Genomic DNA, 10,037 nt, shown 5'->3' on the forward strand with positions numbered 1-10,037 from the left:
TCGCGATAAATTTTATCACGCGGTCACGTTTTCACAATCGCTTATATGGAATTGAAATTATTATTTCAAGCCTTTATCGCAATAAAATTCCTATCGAATTTTACAAGATGGATCAGCCACTTTATCGTGATCTTTGCTCGATAATATTTCGAAATGAAAGTTTGACACGGCGATGATTGGTCAGGGTCGTAATTGCTCTTCCTACAATCTATCCCCTACGCTTCTTACGCGAAGCCTTGCGTTATCCAGATTCGAACGGCTTTGTTTCGCGCGCTCGACGTCCTCGGCGCGTAAAAATAACTTGATAGTTTTCATGTAAACGCCACGATACATCGTACACGGGGATCCGAATTAAAAGATGTTTCTTCATTTTTACCGCAAAGGAATCACAAACGAGCGATCGACTGAATATCGATTTTTCAAAGTCTCGTAGATTTAATGGGACTCGCGACCTTCTAATAAAAATATAAATAAGTTTCATTCTGGCAATTAAATTACGAGAGGATTATTAATATTTTTATTGATTCTGATTTATTTTCTCAAAAAATCTTTTCGCGATAATGAGTAATAATTAATAACTTGTCGATCACATTTATTCAAATTATGATTCAGTATAGCGTACGATATCGAATTTCGTTATCTCGTTGATCGTATTTTTATCTTATTAATCGCGATTATGACGGAACATCTCGATGAAAGAAGAAACTTCAATTATTTTTCTATCAACTAGTAATATTTCTTGACTAGTCGATTTTTCTTACTTTCTTCGCCGATCGTTTCTATGTAATTAATAATCTTCTGAAACAAACTCATCATCATATTCATTCTTATCGATTAAGAATCAATCGTAACATTGTCTCCCTTCGTGTTTCGAACGAATCGTTCGTCTCCGTAGGCCTCCGTGGAATAACGTAGCTCATAAATAAACGCTTAGAATATGAAAAACGATCATGTAGCTGTCTGTGGCTCATGAATAATTCACGGCAATCGGTCTTGCGTTCGTATCTTTCGCTGGTGGTTGCCTTGATTGAAGTTAAATTCCCATTTAACTGGGACTACGTTCTACGCACGCATAAGTTTTATTTATCTTCGGTCTTTTTCTTTTTCATGTTTATATTGGTCGAAGAGGGAGTACGATGATTAAAATCGTTTTATCAGAACAGTCGAAGCAACATTTATTACGTTCTTGGTCAAAATTAAAATTACTTTACACGGTTAAATTAGGGCCACGGCTCTCTCGCTTAATTCAATTAATATCTTATTATTATAATGTTATTGGCAAAATTGTACAAATTATTAACAGCGCTAACATTCTTAATTTTTCTTAATCGCAGAAACTTACACATATGTGTACTTTAAGATTTTCCATAAAATATGTTTCGTAACGTATCGCGAGAAAACATCAAATACCGTTGCCATAAATTACATATCTTAAACGTTATTATACGTGATGCAACTGTTAAACTTGATTGCTCATGAAAAGTTAACAATTCGTGTTCCTCATATCTGGTATCGGAATCTTGACGATAAAGAAGCAATAATTTTCCAAGTCGTTAATTTTTTATTTCTTATGACTTTATTACTCTTTGAAAGGGTCGTGCCCAGATCGAATTTCGGAACGCTATATTGCAATTGAAAGACGGATATGAACGCGTTATCGATATTATCGCGGCATTATCTCGTAAAACACGTTGATATCGGTTGCGGCTTATCAATCGAAGAAAGGCAAACAACCGTGTTGATCCTTCCAGCTTGCAACGTTAATAAACGAATTTACTAAACACTCCTTATGTTTAATCTAAATTGATACGAGTAATCTAAAGTCATTTGTTATTTTTTATTTAGCCGAGGAACATACAGATACAGTTACCAGAACGTAATGGTATTTTCTACATTTTTGTAATTTGTATACGTAACAGAATAAAATATATATTTTACGCGTATCGTATTTTCATATGTTTAAAGAAAACAAAATATTTAATAACACGCTATACATAATGTATAAATTACAGAAATACCTAGAATGTTGTATCGCTGTCAGTCGAATTGTTCGTATTTCAATATGAAATTTCATATTTAAATGAAATTCAATTCATATTCAGGCGAAAACGAATATTTCATATATTTCATATCGCAGCGATTGTTCTCCGAAAAATTAATACAAAATTATTAATCGTGCGCGTATTCGAGTCAAGAAATTTTGCAGAAAATGGAATTGATTGCTTTGTTTTCTAGATTACACCGATATTATATAGCATTTTCAATGTTTTTTTTTTTTTATTTCTATTATTTAATTTGCACTTTAGCTGGACATTCGGTAAATATCATTAAAATGGCTAAATAACTATGACTAAATAATATAAAAAACGACGCTAAATAACTATCATTCTTGTCAAAAATTATCTGATAGAACATTTGTATTTCATTCAGTGGATATGTTATTATTAAAATGGGAATTATAATTGTAATATTAATTGACGAACAGGAACGATTGCCCGTAAGGCGTAGTGGTTTTTCAAAATGTCAGATTAAAAAATCAGCATCGTTAATTCACACGTGATGCTTTCAGTTAACCGTGATGAAATATTACGGAGCCTGTCCAATAAATCTTCGAAGTCTTCTTTCAAGGTTCCGAATCAGTGGGGCTCCTTAATCTTCGCTATCTTTTCGAATATGTAGTTCGCGTATTGACGATGCAACGATATCTCGAACGACACTGGATCATCCACGTTTCTAAGTTTTATATCCCATGTTATTCATGAGCTCCACTTTCAATTTCTTTTCTTTTTTTTTTTTTCTTCTTCTCTAATGAACGTTCGAGTTGAATCGAATCGTAGAGAATCGGAATGAAATAGATTAGAAAGGCCGTGTCACGATGGCGTCCTCGCATTTTTATTTAACCAGCCAGCAGGCAAATGAAATCGCGATGCTTGCCAGCGGGCATAATTTCCACGAACTCACTGGCTCGACCCCGTTCTCTAATCTAATTGATCGATCTCTAATTAACTCGCCGATCACGGTATATCGCGATTTATCCTGACGGATCGAGAGGAAAACACGGGCCATCAAGGGTAACAGGTTCTTCTTCTTCTTCTTCTTCTTCTTTTTCTTCGTCCTCTTCTATCGATCTCAGCTTTGGAAAATTTACGATTCAGCTGTTTATATCGAAATGCGATTCTGCGGTATTTCGCAGTGGATTTAACAAATTTGCATTTAACGAGTATCGATCGTTTACGGTAGCGAAAATCGAATAAAAAGTCGTCGTGATATTTTCGACATTTTAAGAACAATGAATTCTCATACATTTTGATAATCTCCGTTTTCATCGATAAATTTTGGATAAAAATGAAAATTACATTATTCTGCTAAGATAGAAATTTCTTCTTATATTTTAGACAATTACGTTAATTAATTGAATTAGTTGAATATTCTATACTGCATCTACGTTTCGATTTCTTCGATCTAATTACATCATTTATCAGATTTATTTCATTAGCATTACAAAATTACGCTATCAAATTTCTCTCTCTCTCTCTCTCTCTCTCTAAGAGATCATGTACAGCCAACGATAAACTATACCAGTTTCATACTCTAAAAAAATACATTGCACCCCATTGCAATGAAATTCCGTTAGAAACGAATCCACAAAAGTCGGTCAAAAGGCAGCAACAGGATTAATTATCTTCTGATCTGATCTTCTCTTAATTGCTTCCTTCGCTTAATGAATCTTTTACCAACCAACCGCGTTCTATCGTTGGTCTCATCGCGACCGATTAGAACGATTAGAGGACAGGAAACAGAAGCTGCAGTCGCTTTCCAAGAATGTGCAATAGAGGAACAACGTTCTTCTTCCTGCCTCCTTTTTTTTCCCCATTTTTTTTTTTTCTTTTTTTTTGCCCCTCTATTTACCTTGGCTCTGGTGGAATGTAAAAGATACGTAAGTCGAACGTAGACAACGGAGGCAAGAAGTTTCTTTTTTAATGGATTTGTCGTGTAGAAACGTGGTCAACAGACGCATGCAGGTGCTGGAAAGAGCTAGCAGAAGGAAACGTTGAGTGATTATACGCCACGTTCGCCGATGTGTATTGAAAACGACCGACGTATGCAAAGTTGGCCACTGCTTCGACTACGAATGCCTGCCAATCTACGTACGATAGCCATACAAACTACGATCATGCAAATGTATGAGATTATTATACTTGTGAACGAGTTTAGGTATGTTCCAATAATCATAAATTAAGGTTACGTCCGGTTATTGTTTTTGGAATATTTCTAAGTGTTCGCGTTAAAATAACGAACTCCCGGTGCGCAATATTTTCCTTCGAAATTAACGAAGATATTTCGATATTTAGCAACATACAGGCTTTTGTATATTGCAATACAATTTTATCCGCAGCTCTCTCTCTCTCTCTAATTAAAGATTTTGTTACCAAGTACAATGTAATATTTGCAAATACACGCGAACCAGGTCTATTTCTTGACCGCGAGGACGAAATTAAACAAATACCTATACATATATATTTAGAAATACATCAAATTATACGTTAAACTCTAATTTTATCCGCATTAAACATTTTACCACAAATTATTTATCATTTGGAAACTTGCAAACTCGTAGATTCTGTCCAAAGTTTCCTTAAGTTAAAGATTTTCATACAAAGTATCATGACTTTCCTTCGATACTGATGACCGATATTTCACTTTTTTTCCAACTTATCCAGAATTTTTTAAAACATAGAAATATCATCAAATTAAACTGACACGTGTTTTACTTCGTTTACTTTCTGCCCAGCAATGTTCGAAGAGCACACGTTTGCTTTTTACGTGACCTATTTCCTGCGAAACTTGCGGCAATACCACTCGAAAATAGCGCGAAATCATCGTGTAACCACATCGGGGGGCTAGAAACGAGGAAAAATAATCGATTAGAACGGCGAAGGAAAATTCAGAGGCTGGTTATTGTTTTTCTGCGACGGCCACCGTTCTCCCGCAAGGCTATTTCTGCCTCCTCGTATTTCAACTCGAAACCGGACTCGTGGCACTAATGAATCGCGGTTCTCCTGGTATTGCATAAGGCTGTCTTTTTCTTGCCTTTCATACCCTATCAATTCGTGTTCATGCGTGCACTCATCTCACGCCGTTTCGATTTATTGCACACGTTTTATGGGAGATTTTTATCTTCTTTAATACTTCACCGGAAACTCGCTAAATCTTTTCAATCCTTTCAACGTTACTCTCGTTATCTTTAGAAATCTTCTTTCTAAATATCTTCTCGAAAGATAATTAAATTTAACTGGCTATCTGATCTTCTTTCGTTTCCTTCTCGACGGATTATTCCCATCGTCTCTTTTCCGATATCTTCTTCTCTCGAGGTTTCCAGCAGTTACGAGGAAACTGTTGATACAGTAATCGCGTAAATTGAACCATCGCTTTCGACTAGGAATGCGGCGAGAATTGACTCGACCTACAGTCCGCTGTTTCATATTTATCGCCAATGTTCACGGCAACGTACGTACCATAAAATAGCATCGAGAAACGCATGCTATTTAGCTCGTTGAATTAATACTGGCTACGCGGTAAAAATATATTCAGTTTCCCTTGGAATGGAAGCGCGAGCGTGAAATTTGTGCGACGAGTTAATACTGCGAATCTTGGACATTTTCTTTCCTCCTTAAATGTAATATTAATCACGATTGGACCAAGTGGAAACCTATAACCTACGGCTCGAAAATTATTCCCTGTCGTAAAAGGATTAAATCGTAAATCATCTTCGAAAATTGATAAATAACGAGAAACACCGCTATTTCTCAGAGGAGATACCGTGGCGTGGCAAAATTGCAAACGAAAGGTAAACTCGATTGGAACGCTGAAGACATGCACGTGTCTACCAATATATCTATGGAATACCGATCGACATTTCTCAGCTGATTTGTATTTACCGTGCCGAGGCTTTGATTAATCCACAGCGAGTTCGATTACGCTGCAAACAGCTTCGAATGGATAATTCGACGCGAAGGTCGCTCGTGGCCTGCAAGGTTGCGCGTTTAGATCTCCTTAACTGATGCAACACACTTCTCCAAGATGGTGAAAAATGCGAGGACGATCGCAGGCACCCGTATACGCTGTATGGAGTGTGGAACAAACGCTATTATCGCGAATTCCGTTCCCCGTGTCACGTTATTCAACGTCTTGCGCTCTCCCTCTATCCTTGAATCCGTTGCTCAGTTTATCTGCTTCCGACGAAATCATTGGGATCTTCTTTGTTCTACACGCTTTCGGCTATTTAATCCGTTTTGACTGAAAATTATAACGCCTCCTAAAGAACTTCTTTGTGTTCTCTTTATATTAAAAAAAATAAAAGATATAGCAATTTCTTAGTCGTCTAACTGCATATTTGTTATAAGACTCTTTGCAGACTCTTTATTCAGCAAGCTTGTCAACTATGTTCAACGAGAAATCACGAAGAATATTTCTCGTTTTCTCTGCATATTTTACAACGTCGAAAACTCGCCGATCATCGTAAATACAAACACTCCGCACCTGTGCTTGAAAAATCGGTCTGGTTTTAATATTTGCTCTAACCCATGTCTTAAGATTAGACAGTTAAACATCCAGCTCGTACAAATACTTTCCTTCTCTAAACGTGATTGTTTGAACGCGAGCACGTGTGCGAGTCCATATGTGTTAGCTGAAATCGTACGTTTAACGTTACACGTATGTCGGCAAGTGGATTCTAGTTCTGTGTCGGATGATGCTTCTATCGAACTGTATATGAAAGAATATATATTCGTACGTCGTTTGGAATTGGAGAGATAACCTTTCCCACGCGATAAGAAGATGAATAATCGTGCGACGATTACCGATTTCCGAGGTCGTAGAAAAATATCGTTATCTACGCGCGATGAATATCATAATGGGATTCTGTGTTCGATGGAAGTAATTGGCGATACGGTCGGGATAAAAGGAAGATAATTCGATAAATCGAGGTTAATTGTTCGATACTCGGTAATTAATCACGAATTAATCACGATTGCGTTGTACGAAAATTAATAATTCGGTAGTTAGAGATACAGAAATTTATAATCTGGAATGGTAGTAGTTTGAGGTTAGGTTGAGGTTAGATGTCAACGACTTAAAACTGAACAACCTAAAAATCGATTAATCGCAAATTGCACATAAAGTCGATGATTCGTCGCTGATTTAACGACCTTGCGTATGTTTTTAACATTTCGTTGAAGTTTGCTGCTTCGTGGGATACTTTGCACGCGAGATGAGCAAAACGAAATTTCTTAAGGAGAATTCAACGGATTTCGTTCGAAAGAGCAACACAAGCCTTCAGTTCGGTACACGGAGCTCCAGATCTGCTTTAATCAGGAAGGAACTGCGGATTAGGTTACTCCACTTTCATCTCGTGAAACGGCGAAACCGTGCCACTCGCTACGGCGTGAAAAATTAGTATAAAATCTGCAGTGAAGCGATACGTACTCTACAGCTCCGTACGTATTTTTATAAAATTTCCTTTTTCTTTTTTTTGAACGTTACATTGCTTTTCCTATCAGAAAAGATTTGTTCACGGTTTAAGATCTCGTTGCAAATAACGTACGACATTTTTTAACATGAAACTTCCATTTAGAGTTCCTTCGCTCGCATTAGCCACGCATACAGTGGATCCGTTGATTAATCTCAAGAGGCGATTAGATCGTACTTGATATTTTCCTTAGAAAAAAAGGGAGAAAGAACCATGTACGGTGCTTATAGGCTAAGTATATAAATTTTCTTCCTAGCGTACTTCGTCGCATCGCGTAATTTCGTTTCTTCGTTTTTGTAAATCGAAATGACTCGAGAAGAAAGAAACTGATGGAAACGATCGAACGATCGGATGAGTGGATTAAAGTGGAAGAAAAAGTCTGGCGGATGGTCGTGTCCGGATGGTCGCGAGGCGTGACGCGTTATCTGGACGCTCCCCAGAGTTATTAAGCGTCGAGGCGCGGGATAAGTAGGCCAACTAAGCGGCGACGCTTTGTGATGTAGATAACTCGCGGCTAATGCAAATGCATTCGTACGCATGCACGCCTATATACGCACGCACGCGATGCCCCCGTGTGCGTTTGCACGCGTGTTGCGAGCTACGATGGAATGCGCGGGTAAACAAAGAGCACGCGCGAATACAGTACGTTCCACGAGCGGCGAATACCTTTTATCATCGAGTCGGTGCGCGCGCTATGGAAACCTAACAAATTTGTACTTGTTAAATGTAGAAGGACGAGCCATAAATTATAGAACCGCGAATCGTCTATTTCAAATGACATAAATAAGGCAATTATTGAGACTTAAGGAAACGAGAAGTATATTAATGACAATAACGTTTATAAATTATCGAATTACGTAAAATGGTTGTAATATTTATAGCGTGAAACGATCCTCTCGCTAAGTTCTGTTCCTCTACTTGTGTTCGTAAAAGATACGAATACGAATAAATATCCGTTTAATTATTAGTAAAACTACAGCGCGCCATAAGTTACAAGTTGCAGAACTTAATAAATTCTACTGACAATAGCGATAGGTGTGATAACGAAACAACTGGAATTTTCCAAATAAATGCTTCGTATTATCATTTACAATTATAGAAATATAAATTTGCAGAAATATCTACGGATTAATTGATTATCGGTACCTGGAAATTTCCAGGTCTTAAATTCTATCGCTATAACAGCGATAGATGTATCAATTAAATAATTGTAGAAATAAATTCTCCGTACTATCGTTTATAAAAATCTGAATTTGCAGGAATTGAAATCTAAATTTACGCCAAACAATGAAATAGAAAAGCAAGCCTTCGTTTCTTTCGCCCATCGATCTGTGAAACAGCCTCTAGCCACGATCTCACGGGACAAAGGAAATCTACATTGAATCGCGGCGCGGTGCGACGTGGCGTTGGTGGAAAGCGGGCTTAAAGGCCGCAGATTAGTCGTTAAACCGAGCACCGGTTACATGTGTAAGTCGCGATAATAATACCATAATTCCTTTCAGGAATAATGGAATACGTACACCAGTGACCTAGTGCCGTAATGGCGGCGAGCAAAACGACATCTTCGATAGCGCAGCTGCGTTATTTCATGCATGTTATTAACGTTCCAGCTCTATCCTCCTTCGACGCGAATTCTTTTCACTTTGTCGTGCTAGCATAAATTTATTCCTTCGTCTTGAAATATCGTTTATTGCAGGCGGCCGCTTCTCAGAATCGAAGAATCGAAAACTTTTGCATAGTTTCACGTCATTGCCGCTTCCGAACGAGAATGTTAATGCGAGGCTTCAGCTGGTCCCAGTGCAATTCCAAGACTCGTTTCGTCTCGATTCCAAGAAACGTGGGCAGCGCGATATTTAATCGTCGATTTCCTCGTGTCGCATTTTTCTATGGTGTTTAGCGATATAACGTCACCACTCCTAACAGTCGTCGCTATAAAGCTGTCATCAAGATAATGAGTGAAATTTTACGAATAAACGCAATCACGTGTCACATTGTTGTTGAACGTTCGATAGAAAGTGGTTTTCCAACGAACGAGATTCTGCTGCGCGTGAATTATCCGAATGTGTAAAAACGTCGAAGTGTAAATGAAACTGGAGATAAAAAGGTTGTTCGTGAGAGACGAGAACGAGATTATCAAAATCTGTCGAGAGAAAGTAACCGAACGGAACTGGAATAAGATGATCTTTACGACGTTTCGACCACCAGACGCGTATTTACGAACAAATTTATTTACCTTTACGGTTCTTAATTCGGCTATAAACTCTCTATGCTCCTTTTAAAATCGAATCTCCGTTGATTCAACTGTTCGTTGGAAATTCTGTTGCGTTTAAATTACCGAAATGTCGAACCACGTGCACGCGTAAACGAAAACCGAGCGTAGAAATATTTCTTATCGCTGTAAATAGGAAGAAGCAAGAAAAAAACTACATGAACATACGCATTATCGGTGGTCAAATGGCCGGAATTCCAGAGAAAGCAAACGAAACGAAAATGGAACAACGTTATCTTT

This window comes from Bombus terrestris, chromosome 9 (assembly GCF_910591885.1).
Source record: "Bombus terrestris chromosome 9, iyBomTerr1.2, whole genome shotgun sequence".
In the NCBI taxonomy this organism is placed as follows: Eukaryota; Metazoa; Arthropoda; class Insecta; order Hymenoptera; family Apidae; genus Bombus; species Bombus terrestris.